The sequence below is a fragment of the Chrysemys picta genome, chromosome 9 (assembly GCF_011386835.1).
Source record: "Chrysemys picta bellii isolate R12L10 chromosome 9, ASM1138683v2, whole genome shotgun sequence".
Taxonomy (NCBI): Eukaryota; Metazoa; Chordata; order Testudines; family Emydidae; genus Chrysemys; species Chrysemys picta.
Genome location: NC_088799.1, coordinates 45,182,945 through 45,206,696, shown reverse-complemented (window position 1 = coordinate 45,206,696; position 23,752 = coordinate 45,182,945). Strand labels below are relative to the sequence as shown.

Below are 23,752 nucleotides of genomic sequence, written 5' to 3'. Positions count from 1 at the left end.
ATAGGTGGTGAGTTTCTTTTCCCCAGCAGTGCTCCAGTCCCACCCAGCCCTGTGGCCCCGCCCAGCCCTGTGGCCCCGCCCTCACTCCACCTCTTCCTGCTCTTGCACCACCCCTCCCCCAAGGCCCTGCTCTCACTTTGCCTCTTCCTGTCCTGCTCTGCCCCCTGCCCGAGGCCCCCACCTGCTCGCTGCTCTCTGCCTTTCCCCAAATCCCTCCCACAGCCACCAAACAACTTTTTGGCAGCGCCTCCATTCAACTGTATCTGAAGCACCCACTATTTTTTTTTCTGTGGGTGGTCCAGTCCTGGAGCACCCATGGATTTGGTGCCTATGCCTGGGAAAGAATTCTCTGTAGTAACTCAGAGCCCTCCCTATCTAGGGTTCCATCTCTGGCCATTGGGGATATTTGCTAATAGCAGAGAGAACTTGGCAGTCTCATACCATTCCCTCCATAAACTTATCAAGCTCATTCTTGAAACCAGTGAGGTTTTTTGCTCCCACTGCTCCCCTTGGAAGGCTGCTCCAGAACTTCCCTCTGATGGTTAGAAACCTTTGTCTAATTTCAAACTTAAACTTATTGATGGCCAGTTCACATCCATTTGATCTTGTGTTAGGACTCGCCCTTAACATAAATAACTCCTCTCCCAGCTTGGTGTTTATCCCTCTGATATATTTATAGAGAATAATCATATCTCCCCTCAGCCTCTCTTTGGCTAGGCTAAACAAGCCAACCTCCTTATGTCTCCTCTTGTAAGGTAGGTTCTCCATTCCTCTGATCATCCTAATAGCCCTTCTCTGCACCTGTCCCAATTTGAATTAATCTTTCTTAAACATGGGAGACTAGATTTGCACACAGTATTCTAGATGAGGTCTCATCAGTGTATAACGGCAACAACAGGTCCCTATCTTCACTGGAAATGCCTTGCCTGGTGTATCCTAGGATTGCATTAGCCTTTTTCATGGCTGCATCATATTGGTGGCTCAGAGTCATCCTGTGATCAGCCAATATACCCAGGACTTTCACCTCCTTTGTTGTTTCCAACTGATGTGTCCCAGCCGTAAACAACAAATTTCTGCCTGGCTGTAGATAACAGATTTCTTGGTATTAAACTCCCTCACAGATTTCCACCACAACTTCAACAAACTACCACCCATCCATTAAAATCACTCTGGAATACTCCCACACTAGCATCAACTTCCAGGACACCACAGTCAACTTCAACAATGGAACCTTACAGACAACCATATACAAGATCACCACACCTACCTTCATAGATCCCACAACCACCCCAAACACACCAAGAAATCTGTCTACAGCCCAGCAGTTAGATACCACAGAATATGCGCCGAGGAGAAAGTCCAGGATATACACCTTAACATGCTTAAAACCACCTTCAAACAAGAACACTCCACCAGAGAAGACTGCATCATGGAACGGGCCACTGAAATAAGCTGGGAGAACCTACTTCAACACAGAAATAAAACCCTTTCTGACCGCACACCCCTAGTTGTCACCTACCAATCTACACTGGAACCATATAGGGCATCATTAAACAACTACAACCCATACTCAATAGGGACCCTTCCCTGAAAGAAATCTTTCCTGAATCCTCTCTTCTGGCCTTCAAACAACCCCCCCAACCTCTCCAAGCTCATCATCAGAAGCAAACTCACTGCAGGCCAGGACACACCAACTCAAAGCAGCACCAGACCCTGCCAGAACAATAGATGCAAAACCTGCAGACAAATCTCCACTGCTACAATGATCAGCACACCCCAAAATGCACCTTTCTAGATCCATGGGTCCTATATATGCCTCTCAACATGTGGTGTACCTCATCCAGTGCACTAAATACCCCAGTAACAACTATGTGGGTGAAACCAGGCAATCACTACACTCTCAAATGAACTCAAATAGAAAAATGATGAGACAAAACACCCTATCACCTATGGGTGAACACTTTTCACAAAGCAATAGCTCTATATCTGGCCCTCAGTCCTCATCCTCCAAAGGAAATCTGCACAATGCTTTCAAAAAGACAAGCCTAGGAGCTTGAATTCATAACTCTGCCAGACACTAAAAATCATGGACTGAACAGAGACACTGTTCAGATTTAGAATCATAGAAGATTAGGGTTGGAAGAGACCTCAGGAGGTCATCGAGTCCAACCCCCTGCTCAAAGCAGGACCAACCCCAACTAAATCATTCCAGCCAGGGCTTTGTCAAGCCAGGCCTTAAAAACCTCCCTAGGTAACCCATTCCAGTGCTTAACACCCTCCTAGTGAAATAGTTTTTCCTAATATTCAACCTAAACCTCCCCCACTGCAACTTGAAACCATTGCTCCTTGTTCTGTCATCTGCCACCACTGAGAACAGCCTAGCTCCATCCTCTTTGGAACCCCCCCTTCAGATTGTTGTAATAAGCCATAAATTCTACTATCTGTAACCCACTAACCTCCTCTTTTTGTCCTATGACTGCAGAGGTGTTAACGGCCCATTCTGCCTTAGAATGTGCACTAACTGCTCATGCTAAACAATCTGTTCCACCTTGCATTTAGCTGTGACACTTGGATCACCTTTCTGGGACCTGAAGAAGAGCTGAGTGTGGCTTGAAAACTTCTCTCTCAGCAACAGGCGTTGGTCCAATAAAATTTATATTATATATATATATATATATATATATAAAAAACACCTCACCTACCTTGTCTTTCTTACTGCATTTCCTTTGTCTAAGAAAATTGGTTATGTTCTCAAAGAAAGAGCTCAAGTTGATTTGGCATGATCTAACTTTTGTAAAACCTTCTTGTATTTTAATCACATGATCTGTTTGGCTTGGTACTTTATTGCTCAGTTAATTTCCTCATGAGTCAAGACTAATGTTTTAGCGTTGGATTTTCAAAAGCATCTAATGGAATTAGAAACCTTAATTCCCACTGAAAGACCATGGGAGTTAGGTGCCTATCTTCCTTGTGTGTTTTTGAAAATCCTAACTGTAATTAATGGTTTTGTGATTGCAGAAGTGTAAGATTTTCAAAAGCACATAAAGGAGAATAAATCCTATTTATTTTCAATGGGGACAGATGCTCTTTAAAAAAAAAAAAAAAATTACCCAAGGAAAATAAGCAGAAGTTTAAAAACATAGGAGTTGCTATCCTGGGTCAGACCATGGTCTATCTTGCCCAGTATCCTGTCTCCAACAGAGGCCTGTACTAGAGCCTCAAGGGAAGTGTATAGAATAGGGCAACTTCAGTGACCAGAATTTTCTAAAATCAAAGCTCTGAAAGCTATGTGAAACTACTACTGTTTTTAATATTCAAAAACCAACCTATCTTGGTTGAAGGCATAACTAATCTTAAGATTATCTGAACTTCATATCAAGGAACTTTATACAGATTAGGTAAACCAGCTAAGCTCTGCTTCAATAACATGCCTTTGATTCTAAGCAAGTACTATCATGAAATAAAGTATAGATTTGCCAGCAAGCCAGGAAACAAACAAAAAAGATAATAAAGAATGAATAATGTTAGATAGATCTTTAAGTTGAGTACATCAGTAAAAATCAGGCTCCTATTTCAGAGTTTGATTCTGCAAAGACTTATTCACATGAGTAATCCTTACACACCTGAATAGTGCCTTTTATAGTCAGTGTGCAAGCATGACGGTCTGCAGGATCTGGCACTTAGTGTCTATTTTGGAACACCAGATGTGCGGATTGAGCATTTGCTGTTGTAGAAGTGGGCTCAAACTCTCTTGCTTCAAAGGGTATTACTGACCTGACATTAAAGAATAACCTCTTTGTGGATGTCCACAGAAGTGCAGCTCTTCCTCAGCAGCATCAGACGACTCCCAAAATGTATACCTATGTGCCATTTATACATATTTTTAATAAAAGTTTTATATCCATTTGGCCCCACATTATATATGGCCGACAAGGCAAAAATACTAAACATTTTCCACTCATTGTATGTTTAAGATACTCATCAGCAGAATTATGAGCTAGACGGTGGCAAGTCTGTCTTCCCTTTGGGTCACATGCTCAGGCTCCAGCTATGAAGGCTGTCCTTGTAGTCAGAGGCATGAAAAGCCCTGCTACCTCTCCATATTGAGCCATGCAGAAGAGTATGTTGTGCCCCCTCAATGGGCAGTAGGGGGGCTTCATTCCCTGCAAGTGCTTGGGCACTCTGGGAAGCACAGTTTCTCTTTCAAGGCAGAGAACCTCCTAGAGATCCTAGAAGGGAGTCAAGAACCGCTGAAGGGCAATTGTGCCACAATTTAGCCCTGAAATAGCGACTGTATATAAAGTGTAACACTCCTCAGCTTTAGTGAATAGGATTTCATGACCTTTTGTGTTATTCTCTCAAAGCTTCATTTCACACTAGGAATATAGCTTTGCTGGTGACCATGCGTTACCATAGCAGATAAAGTTAATTAAGTTAGTCAATTTGGAACTCTCTTGAAAACTGCAGTGTAAACACTGTATGAAAATCCATATCATGTCAACAGATACTCTATGGATCTTGGATGCTTTTAAAAAGCATCCTGGAGTCAGTCATATATGCTGACTGGATATAGATTTTTGGCACTAATTGATGAGCTGCAAGTCAGAAGGATGAAGCCACTATTTTGTTTTTTGTCTGAAATTGGCTACAGGTATTCTTCTCCCTCACATCAGCTGGATTCTGTTTGATTGTTCTAAAAGCAGCGGTTGTATTTTTATTATTGTAACCAGTTCTGAGAAAGGAACCCCCTGGTGCTCAAGGCATTGTACAAATAGAGCTTGAAGTCAAAACAGACAAAGAGGAAAGAGATACCAAAAGAGGAAGAAACTTGCCCAGGCTCTCAGCACAGGCCAGTAGAAGAGCCAGGTATAGCATCCCGCTCTCTTGAATCCCTGTCTAGTGCTCTATCCACAGCATTGCTAGCTCTTGTATAATATGATTTTGGCCACTGCTGGAGGTCATCTGGCAATAAGGGGGGAAGCTCCAGTCCTTGTGCTCTTTGCAGCCCTGCCCCACTGACAGATTGACTCTCTCCCTTTTCCACCTTCTTTGGAAGAGCAGCCAACCATGGCTGCCCCAGGATGCAAACAGAGCTCTCCCTGCTTCCTTCAGAAGCCAAGAAGAGTTTTTAGGTAGGAGTGGGGGGAGAGGAAGTGGACAAAAACATTTTTACAGGAGGAAAGTGCAGAAAAAAGGGAGTAGAAAGTGTCCACCAGCTCAGGGTGGCTGTACAGCCTCCTCCGGTTTAAAATGGGTCAGTCTGCTCCTCTTCCCACTCCTCTCTCCATCCCTGCCACTTGGAAGAAGACCACCTCACTGCAGCTGTTCCCCCGTGCCTGGGAGAAAGAGTGAAGAACTCCTGGAGCTGCAGGAGGAGCAGAGGTGTGGTGAGGGCAATAGGTAGTTGTGACGTTATGAGTGTAATATAATATTTCGTTGGAAGGTGACAGGGCCAGAAAGAGTTAATTAACTCACAGACTGACCTGACCCATAGGTGAACCTTAAGGACTGGTTAGGAAGATAGGTAAATGAATAGAGCTTTGAAATGCAAGTCTGCATTGTTGGAGATCTCAAGGGTAGATGTTTGCTCAGGTCTTGTGATGTAAGCAAACAAGTCTTGTCTATTGCTATAACTTTAATTCAAAGATCAAAAAAGGAATATTAACATTTATGAAGATACTTGAGTGAAATAGTATTATTGTCTATATGTCTCTTTGAAGGTTGTGTAACCTGTATCTGAACTGTTTAATGGATAAATTACCCTGTGCTAATTGCCAGGATGTTTGGAAGGAGAGTTAAGCCTATTGTTTTCTCAGGCCGAAAGGCTGCTGGAAATGTATAAGAACCCTGGGACACGATCCTACTTCATCTCAGATCTGCTTTGGGTTTCAAGCGCGGGAAACCTTAAGCCACAAGGATTGAGATCCCCAGTCATTGACTGGAGCCACCCTGAATATGGACATTGGACTATAACCTATGGACTATATCTAAAAGGACTTTTGGCAACTACAAGCTCACCTCTGCTATGTATCTGAACCTCAAGAATTGAATTCAAGTCTGTATGTATATTGATCTTTTAACCAACACCTTCTCTCTTCTTTTTTAATAAATTTTAGCTTAGTTAATAAGAATTGGCTAATAGGGTGTATTTTGGGTAAGATCTAAGTTATAATTGGACCTGGGTATGTGGCTGATCCTTTGAGATTGAAAGAACCTTTTCTTTTATATAATGAGATAAGATTTTCAGTAATCATCATCATCATATCTGACAGGTGTGTCTGGATGGAGGCCTGAGACTGGGTACTTTAAGGGAACTGCGTGGTTTGGACTTTTAAGTGACCAGTGAGGTACTATAGAAGCTGTTTTGTGCTGGCTTGGTAAATCTAAGTATTGGAATATCCACCAGCGTTTGGGGTTTGTCTGCCCCATTTTGTTTGCAGTTCACCCTAATTGAGTGACCTCAGCTGGCTCCCACGGGCAGCGCCATCACAGTAGATGCAGGGCCAGCTTCAGCTTTTTTGCCACCCCAAGCGGTGGAAAAAAAAGAAAAAGAAAAAGAAAAACCCGATTGGGTTGCCGCCGAACTGGAAGAGAGGGAGTGAAGGGCCTGCCGCTGAAATGCCACCGAAGACTGAAGTGGAGCGATCGAACTGCCGCCAAAGTGCCGCCGAAGAATAGAGGGACTGAAGGACCCGCTGCCGAATTGCCGCCGCAGATGAGGGCGTGCCGCCCCAGGGACCTGCTTCCTTCGCTGGTGCTTGGAGCCAGCCCTGGGTAGATGTGGGGCTGAATGATGAGATTGGGGAGGGGAAGGGACCACAATGAATTAAAAGTGAGAGGTTTGGCGAGAAGCTGGATGTTCCACACCAACAGGCAGCATTTCATGCAAACCTGTGTAATTTCATCTCAGTTGGGTTTCCTAGTGAGAACTTCTGCAGTGTTGGCACTACTAATTGTGCGCGCGTGCGTGCGCACACACACATGGGGAGGGAAGAAATGGAAAGACACCAAAAAGCACTTAAAAAAGGAATTGTTTTGGGACCAATCTAGTTGCCTATCTCATAATCTTGGAATGTCTGGGCTTGTATCTAACTGCCTTTCTCATCACCTAAATGTAATTCCAGTCTAAGAGAATGGATTTTCCAGAGTCAGAGCACTGGACAAGTAACCATAGACTTTTGGTCTTCCTCTTCATACACCATTTAAAAAAAACCAACCCCATCTGGGGAACTGGATGTGATCAGTGAAGGGCTCTAAAAAGATTCACATGGTTCTGTAGAAGCCGACAGTTCCTTTCCCCTATGAGGGCACAACTTGTGGACAAATAATGCGTTTTGAAGCAGTTCAGAGAATATTTTAGTGCATTCTTGCTACTCTTGGACAGGCTGCTGGGTCTGTGGGTTTTTGCCCCATTTCCTGTTCTGTATTATTGTGTGACCCTGTGCTGCAAGCTACAGACCAAGATGAAGATATAAAAAGAGATCAACAGCATACTGTAGTATTATTATTCAAGCCTAGTTGTTCATCTAAGGATGTATTAAAGTTAGCTGTTGGCTTGTGCCTCTCTTTGGAAAGAACAGTTTTTTTCCTCCATTTCTCCTGGAGGATGGATAACTACCTATGGGACTGCTGAGAGTGCTGCCCCTATACCAGGCATGCTATCTGGTACTGTCTTTGCAGAATTCATGAGTTCTCTGAAGTGTATACAGCCTTCATATGAATGATGGGTTTGTTAGAGACCAGCCTTACTGAATCATTTCCAAACAGGCTGCTCCTGCTTTCACCGAAGATTTGCCTGTGACTTCAGTGGAGGCACAATTGCCTCCCCCTGCCCCCATCGCTTACAGAATGTTTAGCAATTAGTGACATTTACTAATTCTCTGTGTAGAGAAAACATTATGAAAAATGTAAAGCTTTATACAACCATAGTTAATCTTCTGCTTTTGTTACATTTGCCCATGGTTTATGGGCCTCTGAGGAGAATAAATGATCAGGGTATGTGCTCACATTGTTATTTGTCTGGGTAGAAATACACATGCTCAGCACTAAGCAAGCGTTATTTTTCATGGATTATGTAGCTTTAGGACTTTTCAAGGTCAGGAGAGAAAAGCGGCAAGTGACTGCCTCATTTGCTGCCAGCTCTCCCCTTTTAAGTAAACTCACACTGAAGTAGCCTGGGGAGGTCTTAAGAAGACTAAAAAACGTCAAGAAAGAACTGCTACCGTAGAAAGTACTTCTATTACCATCCTCATATTAGCATAGTCACTTTAGTACAATACTCTATATGGGAAAATGGTAAGTCTACAGAAGTATGATGGTTAAGTTCGCGCCTGATGTGAACTGACCACTCCAGCTTCTCTGCTGATACAAATTACAGGTCTGTCGCATCTTACGCGCATTTAACATGCGTGATTTCAGCTTTACGCGGTCGGGGGGAGGGGAAAAAGTGTGGGGGATTCCACCAGCATGAGACGCGAATCTGCTGTTTCCACTAAAATATTTTTTTGGAGGGACTTGACAGCAACAGCATGTCTTTAGGCCTGTGATAAGATTCTCCCCTATAATAACCCTCGAGGGTTGGCAAAAAAAACCCAAAAAAACAAAAAACAAAAACAGTTTAAATAGTGTGTCTGCCCCGGAGTGAGTGTGGGATAGAAGAAGCGAATCTGCTGTTCCCACTACAGTACTCAGTCCCCCTGTGCCTCTCATACTGTGCGCATCTTGCAGCGCTGAGTGAGATTCTACTGTGCCTGTACTGTTTAAAGATACAGTACGTATTTTTCGTACTGTATAACATGGCCCCTAAACGCAAGGCACCTATTTCATCTGGTGCTCACCTGAAGAAACAGCGGTCTGTTCCAACATTGGAGGAAAAACTGGCTGTGTTGGACTTATTGAGAGACGGTATGTCCATCGTGAACGTGGCGCAACGAATCTAGCATCCGTGCCATCAAGATTCGAGAGAGAGAAATTCGTCAAGCCGTGGCATCAAATTCTCCAGTAACTGCTAAGGTGATGAGCCAAGTGCGTGATAAGACTTTAGTGAAGACTGAAAAGGCATTAAACTTATGGCTGGAAGACATGAACCGTAAACGTATGCCTATCAATGGCAACATGTTGCAAGAAAAAGCTCTTAGCATCTATGCGCTGTTCAAACCTCTTGCCGAAGAGGGACAGCCTTCTGATAAGAAGGAATTCAAAGCCAGCCAAGGTTGGCTTAACAGTTTTAGGTACCGCTTCAACCTCAAAAACGTGCAGACTACTGGTGAAGCTGCATCTGCCAATGAGGAGGCAGCAAAAGCCTACCCCGAACAATTAAAGAAAATCATAGAGGAAAGGGGCCATCTTCCAGAACAAGTTTTTAATGCTGATGAGACTGGGCTCTTCTGGAAAAAAATGCCCACCCGCACTTACATTTTGAAATCAGAAAGACAAGCCCCTGGCTTCAAAGCAGCTAAAGACCGTGTGACTGTGTTGCTTTGTGGCAATGCGGCTGGGCATTTAATAAAGCTGGGGTTGCTCTACAGGGCTGCAAATCCCCATGCCCTAAAAGGCAAGAACAAAAATCTCCTGCCTGTGTTCTGGCAATCAAATAAAAAGGCTTGGGTGACGGCAGCATTATTTCTGGATTGGTTCCACAAGTGTTTCATTCCGGAGGTCAAGCAGTACCGTGAAGAGAAAGGACTTGACTTTGAAGTGTTGTTGATCGTAGACAATGCTCCTGGCCACCCTGCAGCACTCCGGTTTGCATATAATGACGTTGAAGTCGTTTTTCTCCCCCCCAATACCACCTCCATCCTCCAACCTCTCGACCAAGACGTCATTAGCTGTTTCAAGGCCACGTACACGAGGCTTACATTCTCATGGATCCTTACCGCTATGGATGCTGATCCCAATGTTAATGTGATGGAGCGTTGGAAGTCCTTCAACATTGCTGATTGCGTCACTTATATTAAACAGGCAATGGATGCAATCAAGCCTGAAACAGTCAATGCATGTTGGCAAAACCTATGGGAAGACTGTGAATGATTTTAAGGGTTTCCCGACCATTGACAAAGAAGTGCAACTCATTGTTCAGGTGGCCAGGCAAGTGGGTGGTGATGGCTTTGTTGACATCCTCGAGGAAGAAATTGAGGAATTAATTGAGGGCCATAGAGAAACATTGTCTAACGAAGAGTTAGAGGAACTGATAAAATAGTCTACAGAAGACGAAGATGATGATGAACAGGAAGAGCCAGCAACTTGGAATCTTCATAAATTTTCTGAAGTGTTCCAAGCAGAGAAACACTTGAATGATTTAATTTCTGAATATGATCCTTCTATGGAACAAAGCCTCAAAATCACATGTAGTATTATGGATGATTTGAGACCATACCAAGAAATGTTTGAAGAGCTCAAGAGACAACAGCGACAGTTGCCAATCACCATGTTTTTAAAGAAAAAACAACCAGCAGCAGCAGAACCTACACAATCAACTTCTCGAGCTGAACCAGAGCCAACCACTTCGTCTACGACTCGCTCTCCGTCACCCAAGCCTGGCCCATCGTCTCCTGGATCGACATCAAGCCCTGATGACTCAATGATAGTGCTGTCAGGGGAAGAGGAAGACTAATCATTGGAGTGTGTACAGTACAAGACTAGCAAGAATATTCAGGATGACTGGTGACTGTTCAGGTTTACAGCACTGTACTTTACTGTTTTCATTTTTTATTCTTTCATTCTTCTGTCTGTTATTAAAAATACTTAAATTATATTTTGCATATGTACTCTATTATATACTGTACTGTGCATTGCTGTATACAATACATAGTACTGTACAGGGTTGTATACACAAAATTGTACTTTATGGGCGATTTAAGGGATTTTCAAGGGTCATTTTGACTATACGCGGTTTTCGCTTTACACGCTGACTGCGGAACGTAACCCCAGCGTAAGATGAGACAGACCTGTAGTTCATTGAAATTGGCCCATGATGCATTTTGTGTATTGAAATACCCTCCCCCCTAAAAAAATTAAAACGAGCCCATAAAGAATGTGAACACTTTGGCCTGGATTCATTTGGGTAACAGGAAGATATTTCTAGATTTTAAGTTTCCCTGAATCAGGGCCGGCTCCAGGGTTTTGGCCGCCCCAAGCAGCCAAAACAAACAAACAAACAAAAAAGCCGCGATTTGCGGCAGCAATTCGGAGGGAGTTCCTTCACTCCCAGGCGGAGTGAGGGACCGTCCACCGAATTGCCGCCGAATACCTGGACGTGCTGCCCCTCTCCGGAGCGGCCGCCCCAAGCACCTGCTTGAGAAGCTGGTGCCTGGAGCCGGCCCTGCCCTGAATAGGGACCACCATATATCAATATCAGAACCTAATGCTTTGAAGGCATGAGCATATTCATGCTAAGTGACCTTGTAAATTACAGAGCTCTTTGTAGTTGAGGCCGTTTCTTCATTATGCATATACAATGCCCAGCACAGCAGGGCCCTGATCCCTGATGTGATCCGCTGTGTGCTAAAGCTATCCAAATAATATCCACTATAAGGATAATTCTAGTTATAGCGCTCATATTTCTCTGTATATTAAAAAAAAAAAAATCACAAATTGATAATAGTGCAGTTCAGCATTTCTGAAACATTTTACTCTAAATATAGAAATTCAGGAATTATAGCTAGAATCATTATTTACAATTTGAAAGAAGATAAAGATTAGAAGCACCATTATTTGTCTAACTTTGACAAGCCAGAATAACTATCATTTGTCCCTTTCAGCCATCAGAATCTACTCTCTATACCTCAAGTTGGTCTTGATTTCAGTGGGCTTTGGATCAGGCCTTTTCACTGAAATCAACGTGAGTCTTTCCATCACCTCTTATGGGCCTTGGATCAGGCCTATATTCCTCAAAGAACCTTGATGAAATGTAAAGCATGGATTCAGTGCCATGTAAAACAAAGGAGGGAAGTGAAACATGTTGCCAAAGTAGATATCAGATAGTGCCAAACATCTGCTGTTTGAGTCCTCAAAACAAAGACCCATTTATTCAGATGGTGGTATCAAACAACATACAGTAACAGAGCAACTCATATTCACACCTCTCAGTTATCTTTGTTCTGATATTTTGTCCCTCTTTGTTTCCAGTCAACAAAAGATAGCAAGAAAAGTTAGAGGAGGGCAACAAAGCTGATTAGGAGCGTAGAACAGTTTCCATATGAAGAGAGATCAAAAAGACTGTTCTATACTCCTAATCATCTTTGTTGCCCTCCTCTAACTTTTCCAGTTCTAATATATATATATTTTATATGAGGCAACCACAACTGCACACAGTATTCAAGGCATGGGAGAACCAAGGATTTATATAGTGGCATTATATTTACTGTTCAACTTGGAAAAGAGATGACTAAGTATTGATATAATAGAGGTCTATAAAATCATGAATGGTGTGGGTAAAAAGTGAATAATTACTCCTTCACTTAACACAAGAACTTGGGGTCACCCAATGAAATTAATAGGCAAAGGTTTAAAACAAACAAAAAAGGAAGTACTTCTTCACAGAATGCACTGTCAACCTGTGGAACTCATGGCCAGGGAATACTGTGAAGGCCAAAACTAGGGTTACCATATGTCCGGATTTTCCCGGACATGTCTGGCTTTTTAGATCTTAAATTGCCGTCCGGGACGAATTTTTAAATAGCTCAAAACGTCCGGCATTTTGCCGGGCGGGGAGGAAGATGCAGAACCTACGAACGCGGGCAGCAGCAGGGAGCAGAAGTCTGGAGCCTCTGGGCTGCCTCAGCTGCTGGGAGGAGGATGGAATTCTTGAGCCCACGCTGCCCTGGCTGCAGCTGGCAGGAGCGGAAGCCCCCAGGAGACACAGGATGAGGAAGCCCGGGGAGCCGCGGTAGGAGTTTGGGGCAGCAGGAGGACAGGGCTACAGGGCAGGGCAGGGCAGAAGTCCCGATCCCGGGCTGCCTCGGCTGGGGTGGAAGACAGTCAATTCCCAGCCTGGTCGGAGCCTGGGCTGCCTCAGCCGTTGGGGAGGGGTGCGTGGAATTCCTGAGTCCCAGCTGGAGCAGGGGAGGAAGGATGGAAGTCCCCAGCCTGGGCTGCCCCAACCCCTTGCTGGAGCTGGGAGAGGCCACGAGCCCAGGCTGCCCGGCTGCTGCAGTGACTGGGAGCAGAAGTACCTCCTCATTGATCAGCCCCATCCACTGTGCAGCTGCTAAGGTTGCAAGCACCTTGTCCTACTACTGCCCCAATCCCCCAGGTGGACTTTACATCCCTGGGGGGGCTCCACATCTGGGTCCCTCGGGGCAGGAGCTGCCAGGACCAGGGGATAAATCGAGGCCTGTGTCTGCACTGTGCTTTGCAGATGAAGCCAGCTAGCCACGAGCGAAAGGTTCTGCTTAACTTTGCTGATTTGAACTTTTGCCTCTGCAACTCCTTGCACTGAAACAAAGAACCATTTCCCATGTAAGCTGCAACTTCAGCCTGGCTGGGCATTGTCCAGAGCCAGCCCTAAACACCCTCCCCTGTCAGTGGGAAAAGGGAGAGTTGTCTGTGCATGGACCATGCAGCAGGGAGCTGCTGATTTTCTTGGGACTTGGTCTAGCCAGGACATTATTGCCCGGCAAGCCAGGGTGCGACTCTATGGGGGTAGCAGGCTGCACGGTGACAACCTGGTGTCTCTTGCAGGTACGTTTTTTCCATTTTGGGGCCCTGGAACTGCTCAGGCAGCCTAGGTGAACACCGGGGGGGATGAAACCAAGGGAGGCAGCGATGTTAAGTGTTTCTGATCTCTCCTAGCAAACACGCTGGCTGGGACCCAGGCTGCAGCCAGCTGATATTTTCTGGTAGTTCTTTTTATTATTATTCCCTTGCATCCTTACTACAGAGACTTGCCCAGAGCAGCAGCCGATTTCCTCTGCCCCAGTGGCTCACTTTCCCATGCAAGCCAGGCAGCAGGGGCTGAATTTGACCCTTGGCTGGGTGGGATATGGATGGGGACCCATGCCTGTTGCCCCTGGGCTGGTTGTGGTCCATGAGGCCTGGTTTGGGAGGTGTATGGGTGTAAGAAGAGTCTGGGAGGATGCAGGGGAAAGAGAGCCTTGATGTAAGCATTTGCAAAATCAAACCAGCAATCAGTCAAAGAAAATCAGACACAGATGGGGCAGGATGAGCCAACAGCTTTTGTGTTGCAATGTTTGGTCAGGTAGGGTTACCATACGTCCGGATTTTCCCGGACATGTCTGGCTTTTTGGTCCTCAAATCCCTGTCCGGGAGGAATTTCCAAAAAGCAGGACATGTCCGGGAAAATAGGGAGGCATGGTAAGGGGACCGCCTCCTCCCCAGGCTCCAACTTTCCTGGCTCCCGCCGCTCTCCACCGTGACGGGGGCCAAAGCAACTTCCCCGCGGGGGACAGGTGGCGGCTGTTCGTTCTCCCCACCTGGGCAGCCGGACTTGGGAGCAGCCATTGCTGCAGCTTCCACTGCCGCAGGGGGGAAGCACCCAAGCATGTGGTGCTCGGCGGCTGCGGCTCTGGCGCCCAGGGTGTGAACCTCCTGAGCCCAGGCCTGCTATGGGGACCCAGCTGGTGCAATCCTGCGGGTGGCTCCGCAGTGGGGGCAGCAGGCCCCAGCTCCCCCGTCCCGCTTGGGTCCCTCAGGGGAATGAACGGGACTGCCGATGCCTCTGCCCGGGGCCGCCCGCGGGATTGCACCAGCTGGGCAGCCAGCCCAGACGCGACTGGCCAGGGGCTGGGCGCGTGCAGCGTGCACGCTGCTGGGTCCCCACAGCAGGCCCGGGCTTGGAGGGTTCGGGCTTGGGCGCCAGAGCTGCAGCCGCCGAGAGCCACGTACTTGGCTGCTTCCTCCCCCCGCGGCAGTGGGCTGCAGCAGCGGCTGCTCCCGAGTCCAGCTGCCCAGGTGAGGAGAACAGCCGCCGCCTGGCCCCACGGGCCGCCCCCCTACTCTCCCTCCAGGTACCGCCCGAGTCCTGCCTGTGCTTGGGGTCAGGCCGGACTCACTCACCCCGGAACCCGTGTTCCCCCTGCGTCTCCCGGGCTTCCCTCCAGCGCTTGTGGAGGGAGGAGGAATGGTGTGTGTGTGGGGGGTTGTTGGTTTTTTTTGCTCTGCCGCCTTTTTTTTTTTTTTTTTTTTTGCTCTGCCCCCCGCGTCCCAATATTTGACCTGGGTGATCTGACCCTAGGGGGCGGAGACTTTGGGGAAGGGGAGGAGATGGGTGGGGGCAGGACCCCGTGGAGTGTCCTCTTTTTGCAGTATTGAAATATGGTAACCCTAGCCAAAACTATAACTGGGTTAACAAAAGAATTAGGTAAGTTCATGGAGGATAGGTCCATTAATGGCCATTAGGTAAGATGGTCAGGGATGCAACCCCATGCTCAGGGTGTCCCTAAACCTCTGATTGCCAGAAACTGGGACTAGATAACAGGGGTCACTTATAATATAATATAGGGAGATATACTTATCTCATAGAGCTAGAAGGGACCCTGAAAGGTCATTGAGTCCACCCCCCTGCCTTCACTAGCAGGACCAAGTACTGATTTTGCCCCAGATTTCTAAGTGGCCCCCTCAAGGATTGAACTTACAACCCTTGGTTTAGCAGGCCACTGCTCAAACCACTGAGCTATCCCTCCTCTTGCTAATGGCCCTGTTCTGTTCATTCCCTCTAAGCATCTGGCATTAGCTACTGTTGGAAGACAGGATACTGGGCTAGATGGACCATTGGTCTGACCCAGTATGGCTGTTCTTATTTGAAGTTCTGATGTTTAGTCTAAGATTTATTTTCCTTTATTGCATCCCATTACACCTTGGCATACCTCTCTTGCATCAACCTACTAAGTAATTCCTCTCCCTTCTAGAAGGTTGTTCTCACTTCTGGAAAGGGACTATCACCTCCTTGCTTGGATATGATGCCGCTGCTTACATAGATAAAAAGGTCAAGGCAACTCTCTACCTCATTGCCTAGTTGAATCCATCAGGAGCTCTCCTCCTTGTCTGTGCTACTATAACATCCTGGCGGTTTATCCTCTTTCTGCTTAATTGCTCAAAGCCTGGCAGGTCCAAACCCTGGGCTGACTCCTCTGAATGCTTAATTGCCATGCAAATGAAGGTAACTCCCCCTTTCAGGCTAATTGTTGCATAGCAACCTATAGAATACTGAAATATTGCACTCACTGTCAGATACAATTCATGTGAGACATACAAGGCTGCGTACACAGGCACGTGGGTTTACACATGACTGACAAGGAGGCTTGGTAGGAACGGGGCAGTTGGCAGGGAGTGAATCTTCCTGGACAGCCATTGCCCTCCCTTTTGCTACCCTGCGCAGATTGTAGCAGCTTCCCTGTATAACATCCCCTCAGGGCAGCCCTTTGATTGTCTGCCAGGAGGGACAGCCCCACTACCTATCCTTTCCCTAAACCAGAGATTCTCAAACTTTCTTTCTGAGCCTCCCTCCTCCAAACATGCTATAAAAACGTTGTGGCCCACCTGTGCCACAATAACTGATTTTCTATATACAAAAGTCAGGGCTGGCATTAGGGGGGGGTAACAAGCAGGGCAGTTGCCTGGGGCCCCATGCCACAGGCCGCCCCCCCCCCCACGAAGCTACATTGCTCAGGCTTTGGCTTCAGCCCTGGGTGGTGAGGCTCGGGGCCCCGGGCTTCAGCCTCATGCTGTGAGGCTTCGGCTTTCTACCCTGGGCCCCAGTGAGTCTAATGCTGGCCCTGCTTGGTGGACCCTCTGAAACCTGTTTGCAGCCCCCCATGGGGCCCTGGACCCTTGGTTGAAAACCACTGCCCTAAGCTCCCTTATCAGAGCAGGTGTTTGTCCTCACTCTTGCATGAGACAGAGTGGGGCACTTGTTGGTAGCAGTCCAAAGGGCCATACAGGAGAGAAGAGTAGACTTTGGGTCAGAGGTTACAATCTCTGTAGGAGAAGTGGGAGGCAGTTTGGAAAGGAGCTTCATTCTACCAGCTGCACCTAACCCCCGAAGAAGCCACTTCTTCCTTGTTTTCACCCTCCCCCCCTTCAAGGCAGTTCTTATCCCAACCTGCCTAAACAGGCCAGCTCCTTCACCTTTCCCTTTATGCTAGATGGAGCACCACTCCCCAACTTTCTTATTTTGACTGATAGTGTAGTATAAAGTAGCAAGAGCCTGCTGCTGTTCTGCCCCAGAGGCTGATATACCAAACTCTCCATCATCTTACTAGGCTTGAAATTAGATTTACCAGGTGGGAATTGCCAAGCTTTTTGAATTCCACTGTTCTGAGACATGCACAAATGATAGACGACCCTTCCACCCACCTGAAATGTGTTATGGGTCAGAAATGAACCTCAGAAAAGCAAGGCAATTCAGAATCCAGACACACTGTTCATAAAAGCTTCTGGATCGCAGGATTTTACTAGAGTAATGAAAGTCATTTGACAGGAATAAATGAATCCTCTAGCAGTACAGACACACTTGAGACATAACCGGCTCGGAGAGGAGGAGGGCTAGATAAAGCTACTTTAATACTCTAGTTTTATCTTAATTTTTATGTTTAAAAAAGCAGTGTTAGAGCAGGACACCCAGTAGCAGAGGCCAACCTACTGGAGGACAGGCTCTCTCCTCAACCCCTATGTTGCAGCCACTTACCCTGTTTACACTACAACATCCAGGCAGTCAGTGATTTTTGGGGCGTGTGTGAAAATGATACTTTTTGAATTCTATGCAGATGTTTAAGTAATGTTTTTCTAAATAAGGACACCCCCTGGGATAACAAGATGCAAGTGCTGATGGAATCTGACACAGAGAACAGGCAGTTTCAAGCCCTGTCCCAAGGTTTTTTTCCTTTCTATCCAACCTGACATTGTCCCATAATCTCCCAGATCAATGCAATAGAACTGTCACCTGGAGGTTCAAGCTCCCCCTTTCTACCTTGACTTACTAAAGCCTCAGATTTCAGCATGTTGCATCTTCCATACACATCTCATGTCTCAAACACCACCACTCTGCAAACTCATGGTCTGGAGACAGTTTTCCTTTACATTGCAACCAGTTGAAGTCACTGGCACCTTCTCCCATTGTACTTTCAGACTGGAAGCAACCCTCCAGTCTTTTTTGCCCTGTCATGATTTGCATCTTTATTGCTTCTTGTACGACAAATATCAGCCCTCATGTCATACACAGGATTTATTGCTAGGTCACAATAGGTCTGCCATATGGACTCTAATTTCTGCACTTCTCACTGAATTTCATTGCCAAAATTCAGTGGCAGTTGCTATTTTGGTTGCCCTTCCCTGGAACCACCTGCGTGTCAAGTAACAAAACAGAAGGCTGTGGATATGGCATTGGTAGTCAAACTCTGATTTCACAGTCATTGCCATGTCTCTTTAGTTTTTAATCTATTCATTCTGTATGTGGCATTCCATGTGTTTTATCTCATAGCAAAGAATGGGTTCCCCTCCCTTTTCCCATATTTAAATGGATAAGTGCCTAGATCCCACCCAGACACAAGTTTGTAGTTCCTTTCATTGACCTAGGCTCCCTCCTGCCACTCACACAGTGGGTGGACACAAGTCATAGAAAATAAAAGTTGATGTACATTATTCTTTTGATGAACCAAACCTGTAGGTCTCTGCATGTGCTTAACCATCTAATTTAGTTTGCTTCTAGCTCTTCATCATTACTTGTAATACAGCAATTAATTCCTTCATAATTCCTCACTACACTGATGGCTGTGCTTGTACAGAGCTAATAACTCACAAGGAATCCATCTCTGGATGTACAATGTGCTCATTTTGCTATAATGGCCTTTTTTATCTTACTGACAATTGACATGTTGATGTTGTTAAGGTTAATGACCCACTGATAAATACCAGAAAACACTTTTACAATCAAATAATCTCTAGCCATAGCTGCCATGAAACATGATAAAAATATTTTGTGCCTGAATTTGCAGACTTCTGGGACAGCACTCCCCAAATATCCCAAGCCACCCTTCTAAGCAACAAGATGGCTTCCCTGATAGATTGTCTTGAGGCGGTGTACGGGGTTTGTACGTGAGCTGGCTGGCTGGTCTTTTACAATTTTTAATGGATTGCACTGCATGTTCAGTGTGGTTGACTTTCACCATGGTGGTTTGGAGAATCTGATACGACTATTGCTTTTTTTGCATTGTATTGTTAAAGAGCAATACCAAGAAGTTCATTGAATCATCATTTATATCATCATTGGTTTCCTACAGATGGCTAGAGAAGCACTTACCATCTTTAATGTGAGGTCATTTACAAAATGATGGGTCTGAGTGAAGGGGACCTTTTTCAATTTAAAAATTTAAAGGGCTTAGTGCTCATGAAAGGGGCTGGATTGATAGCACTGCAGACCAGAAGTATTATCCACCGAATACACACAGTGTGGGCCAGGGCACTCTAAGCAGCTCTATGATTACCAGCCAATGGGCCTTAACTTTCTTCTGGAATGTGCTATATTAAAAATGTTAATACACAAGCTTTAGCAGACTCATTAATGCCTAATACTCTTCCGACTCAGCGGTGTCATCTTTATCCTGTGCTGCAAAAGAGCTCAGTATATTAAGAGCACATCTGAGATAGTGACAGCTAGGGAAAGAGGATAAAGCACTGTAGGGGAAGGGAGAAAGGTGAAGCAATAGCTTAATCTCTTCTTCCGAACTCAGTCTGTTTCTGCTTTTGGGATTGAATAAAAGGTGGAAGCCATAAGGTCAAAGATGTGTCTAGATGAGCAGCCTGCATTGCTGTAGTTATGCTATTACCTACAAATGCTGAGGGGCTCCGGCAGTTCAAACACAGAAGGGAGTCTTAATGCATTGGAGGAGCCTATTCCTGTTTTAAGAATTCCAACACTAGCTGCATAGTATGGATTGTAAGCAGTGGTGCAAGTAGAAATCATTTCTTGCCAGTACTGCACTCATGGGAGGGACACAATGGGGGGGGTGCATGTGACCTCCCCACATGACCCTCCATGTGACTCCTCCCCATCCCCAGCCTGGGGACCCCAGGCTTTCCCCATCCCCTTTGACACCCCCCTTTTTATATACAAACATCAACATGCTTAATTACTCACTCCCCGCCCCCCCCCACATATGTAGTATTCAGTCTGTTTATATGGAATATGGGAGTTGGGTGAGGAGCCATTTCAGCATAAGTCTGACTTATTAAAAAGACATTTTAAGTAGAACTGTATCCTTAACTGCTTTATGGTATTGCACCCAAACATTGCATTTCAATGGGGGTATTCAACTTCCTTTATAGGAACAGATGCCTGAAACTCTTACCAGCCCACAAAAGTGGTCCATAGTCATGCAAATAGTCTTATTGTCTTCAATGGGATTGATCAAATGATTAAGGGTTTACAAGATTAGGTTCCAAGTTTGTAAATTGTTCTGGATGAAACTGACAATGCCTGAGCTATCAGATCAGAAGGAGCTTCATTCGAATAAAGGTGGGCAGACATGTGATAAGTCTTAGCTCCCTTGCTAAGATGAGGAACTTAGTTTCAGCAAAGTTCTTGGCAGATTCCTGAGGCTGCTGGTTTAAGGCCATCAGTGTCCGGCATTATAATCTTCACTTATAGTTCTTTCACCCACAAAGCTGGAAAATGAGGCATTTGTTTTCTTTGTTTTGCTGCTCCAGTTCGCAAAATGCACCTTATACTAGTTTGGCTGCAAAGAAGAATTCTATGTACACTGGAGACAACACCTGATTCCTGTCAGGCTGCAGAACTGGGCTGACATCACAATCTAAACATCCTCTGGTCAGTGCAAGCAGAGGTATTCCTCTCATGATTTGAACTTGATGTGATACAGTATGAATGTCATGGATAGACTCATAGACTCAGACTTTAAGGTCAGAAGGGACCATTATGATCATCTAGTCTGACCTCCCGCATGATGCAGGCCACAAAGCCGTCCCAACCCTTTCCCTTGACTCTGCTGTTGAAGTCCCCAAATCCTGTGGTTTAGAGACTTCAAGTAGCAGAGAATCCTCCAGCTAGCGATCCCTGCCCCATGCTGCGGAGGAAGGCGAAAAACCTCCAGGGCCTCTGCCAATCTACCTTGGAGGAAAATTCCTTCCCGACCCCAAATATGGCGATCAGTAGAACCCCGAGCATGCAGGCAAGATTCTCCAGCCAGACCCTCATTGGCCATTGATACCATTTACCAGCGATGGCACGCTGTTCATTTGACTAAAATCATGTTATCCCATTAAACCATTCCCTCCATAAACTTATCTAGCTTAATCTTAAAACCAGACAGGTCCTTCGCCCCCACCGTTTCTCTCGGAAGACTGTTCCAATATTTCACCCCTCTGACCGTCAGAAACGTTCGTCTAATTTCAAGCCTAAACTTCCCCACGGTCTTAATGCATCTTTATATCAGATCAATGGTGACAAGCAATCAAAAACACTGTTTAAACACCTTCCATCCCCCGTCCCCCCTTGAGGATGTCTGACCAATGTAACAGCACAATACATATGCTAACAAACATGTAAACAAAGGCTTTGTTTACATTTGTTAGCATATGTATTGTGCTGTTAAAGCCATTTAAAGAATGAATGTTCTCCCTAGCCCTGATCTGCTTCTTTAAGGAGCAGAGCACAGCCCCACCCCACCCTCTAGCCCCAAGTCTTTCCGGTACCCTGTACCCGCTAAAAAATTTCTTGCCGGTACTGCATACTGGAGGGTACTGCCCTACTTGCACCCCTGATTATAAGAAGTGTTTGGAAAACACAATAATGAAGCAATTTTCCTTTTGCTTTGTTTTCATGTAAAGCACACTATTAAAATGATAGTGATTTCATCCATATAGCAGAGTCTGGGTAAATAAGACACAATAGAAGCATATGCTGTGCACATTGTATACCTTATATCCACATTTTATGCATGAGTATGCATACATATGGAAAAAGCAGAGTCGGGGAGGAGGGACCTATTTATTACAGAGTTCTGCAGACTCAAGCCTGTACCAGTCTAGGAGAAGTAAGGCCAAAGAGTCTAACTACTAACAAGCTAAGCACCTTGTGGGATCAGGCTGTTAGTTTGTCTAGTTATTTCAAAACGGTGTCCATCTTCTGTAACTGCTAGTTAAACTTCCAAAAAGAAATGCTGCCGCCAAGAAGTTTTGAACAGTTTGCCCAGTCCTTGACATCAGCCAGTAAGTCTCAGAGCAAAGTGAGAGTATCAGCTTTCAGGAGGGAAAACAGTAGTCCTTAATTAGTGCCTTACCTCAGACATTGCTGCAAGGGATGATCCACAGGTAACAAAGATGTCTCAAGATGCAGATGGTAAGCAATCAATTCAGATACACAATGGCTGATAGATCCCTGAAGGCAAAAAGGAAGGAGAGGGGGAGAGAATTGAGGCTATAGATTAGAGACACAGATGCATAAACTTGGCATTGCTCTATGGAATTCTTGGATACACTTGAAAGGTTCTTCTCAGGAATAAAGTACAATTTCTATTTGTTTTGAGCCTTGAATAATCTGACATCACTTGACATTTCAGACTTGTTGCGTAGTTTCTTCTAAGGGGCTGCCACTGCAACTAACTGATCAGAAAGCATAAGGCATGATCATTTCTGTAGACTAACATTTTTGGCTGATAACTATCATTTAATTTAACTTGCTGTAATTTATCGTTGTCAGATAATTAGCTGTGTGCCAGTTGCCAGGAATTTAAGAGCAAACTGTCAGGCTCCCTACATCATTCAGATATTGGAGAACTGGATGTAAAACATCGTTATATAGCTTGATAACTACTCTCTTGCTTTACTGTTCTTATCTTCACGGCATGGGTGTCCATGCAAGGACTGTATCTCACTCCATTGACTCCTGCAAAGGAGACCTCATTTACCCTAGGCAGTGACTAATGCACAGATTTAGCCTAGTTAGTGCAGAAGCCTACTGTTTTAAAATTTCCCCACCCCAACCTTCATTGAAAGCCCACTCTTTCATTAGCCACAGAATGAACAATGCCTCTCCCTATACAGCTACTAGGGTTTACAGGGTCACAAGTATACTCTACTAGAGATACTACTTTTGGGTGTCTGCCTGGTTTGGAATATTTCAGGCACTTTTTGCCCAGTTTTGTTTTAGCAGACATCAGTACTGTGCTCAGAGGAGGAATTGGGGACCGTAGCATGATACCAAACACCCACTGGGTTGTTTGAAAAATTATTAGCTATAGAGGGTGTCACCTTCCAGGTGTTGCCTGGGAAACATGGGCTATAACCAGAAGGAGTGAAGACATTAACAGAAGATTGCATTTTAAATAACAAAATTTTTTTTAGTCTAATGTCCCATAAAAACATTTTAGTTTCATTTACAAGACTCCAGTAACAACATTCATGCAAAATAAACACCCTTTTAGAAAAATCCATCATTAAGGACAAGGCGGCTTCTGGCCAAAATCTAAGCAGCTCTGAGGTAGCTTCTAATACTGGGGTAAGCGGCTCTACTAGGTAAACTTCAAGCTAAAATTAAGTTCTACCCCGGATATCAGCTTTAGAAGCCTTCAGCTCCTCCCCCTTACCAGTTTTAACCAATCAGCCGCTCCCACTCCTCCCTCCAGTTTAAATGGAAAGCTACTGTGCTGCCTCCCTTCCAATGCTGCATTTCTAACACCAGAGTAAACAACATCACTCAAAACCACTCCCCCATGACCCAGCCTGGCGTCTAACAGCCAGCAGCAAACACTGCTTCTGCAGAAAATGCCAGTAGTGACAG

General features: G+C 45.3%; 1 long non-coding RNA gene across 1 annotated transcript in view; it reads right to left on the bottom strand.

The window, feature by feature from the left end:
- LOC135973584 (uncharacterized) overlaps window positions 1–23,509 on the bottom strand; it is a 29,473-nt gene extending 5,964 nt beyond the window's left edge. The window contains exons 1-2 of the long non-coding RNA XR_010590487.1: window positions 23,389–23,509; window positions 22,254–22,351 (exon numbers count right to left, since the gene is read on the bottom strand). This is a non-coding gene — a long non-coding RNA (uncharacterized LOC135973584). The remainder of the gene's footprint in view (window positions 1–22,253; window positions 22,352–23,388) is intronic.
- Window positions 23,510–23,752: the final 243 nt, after the last annotated feature.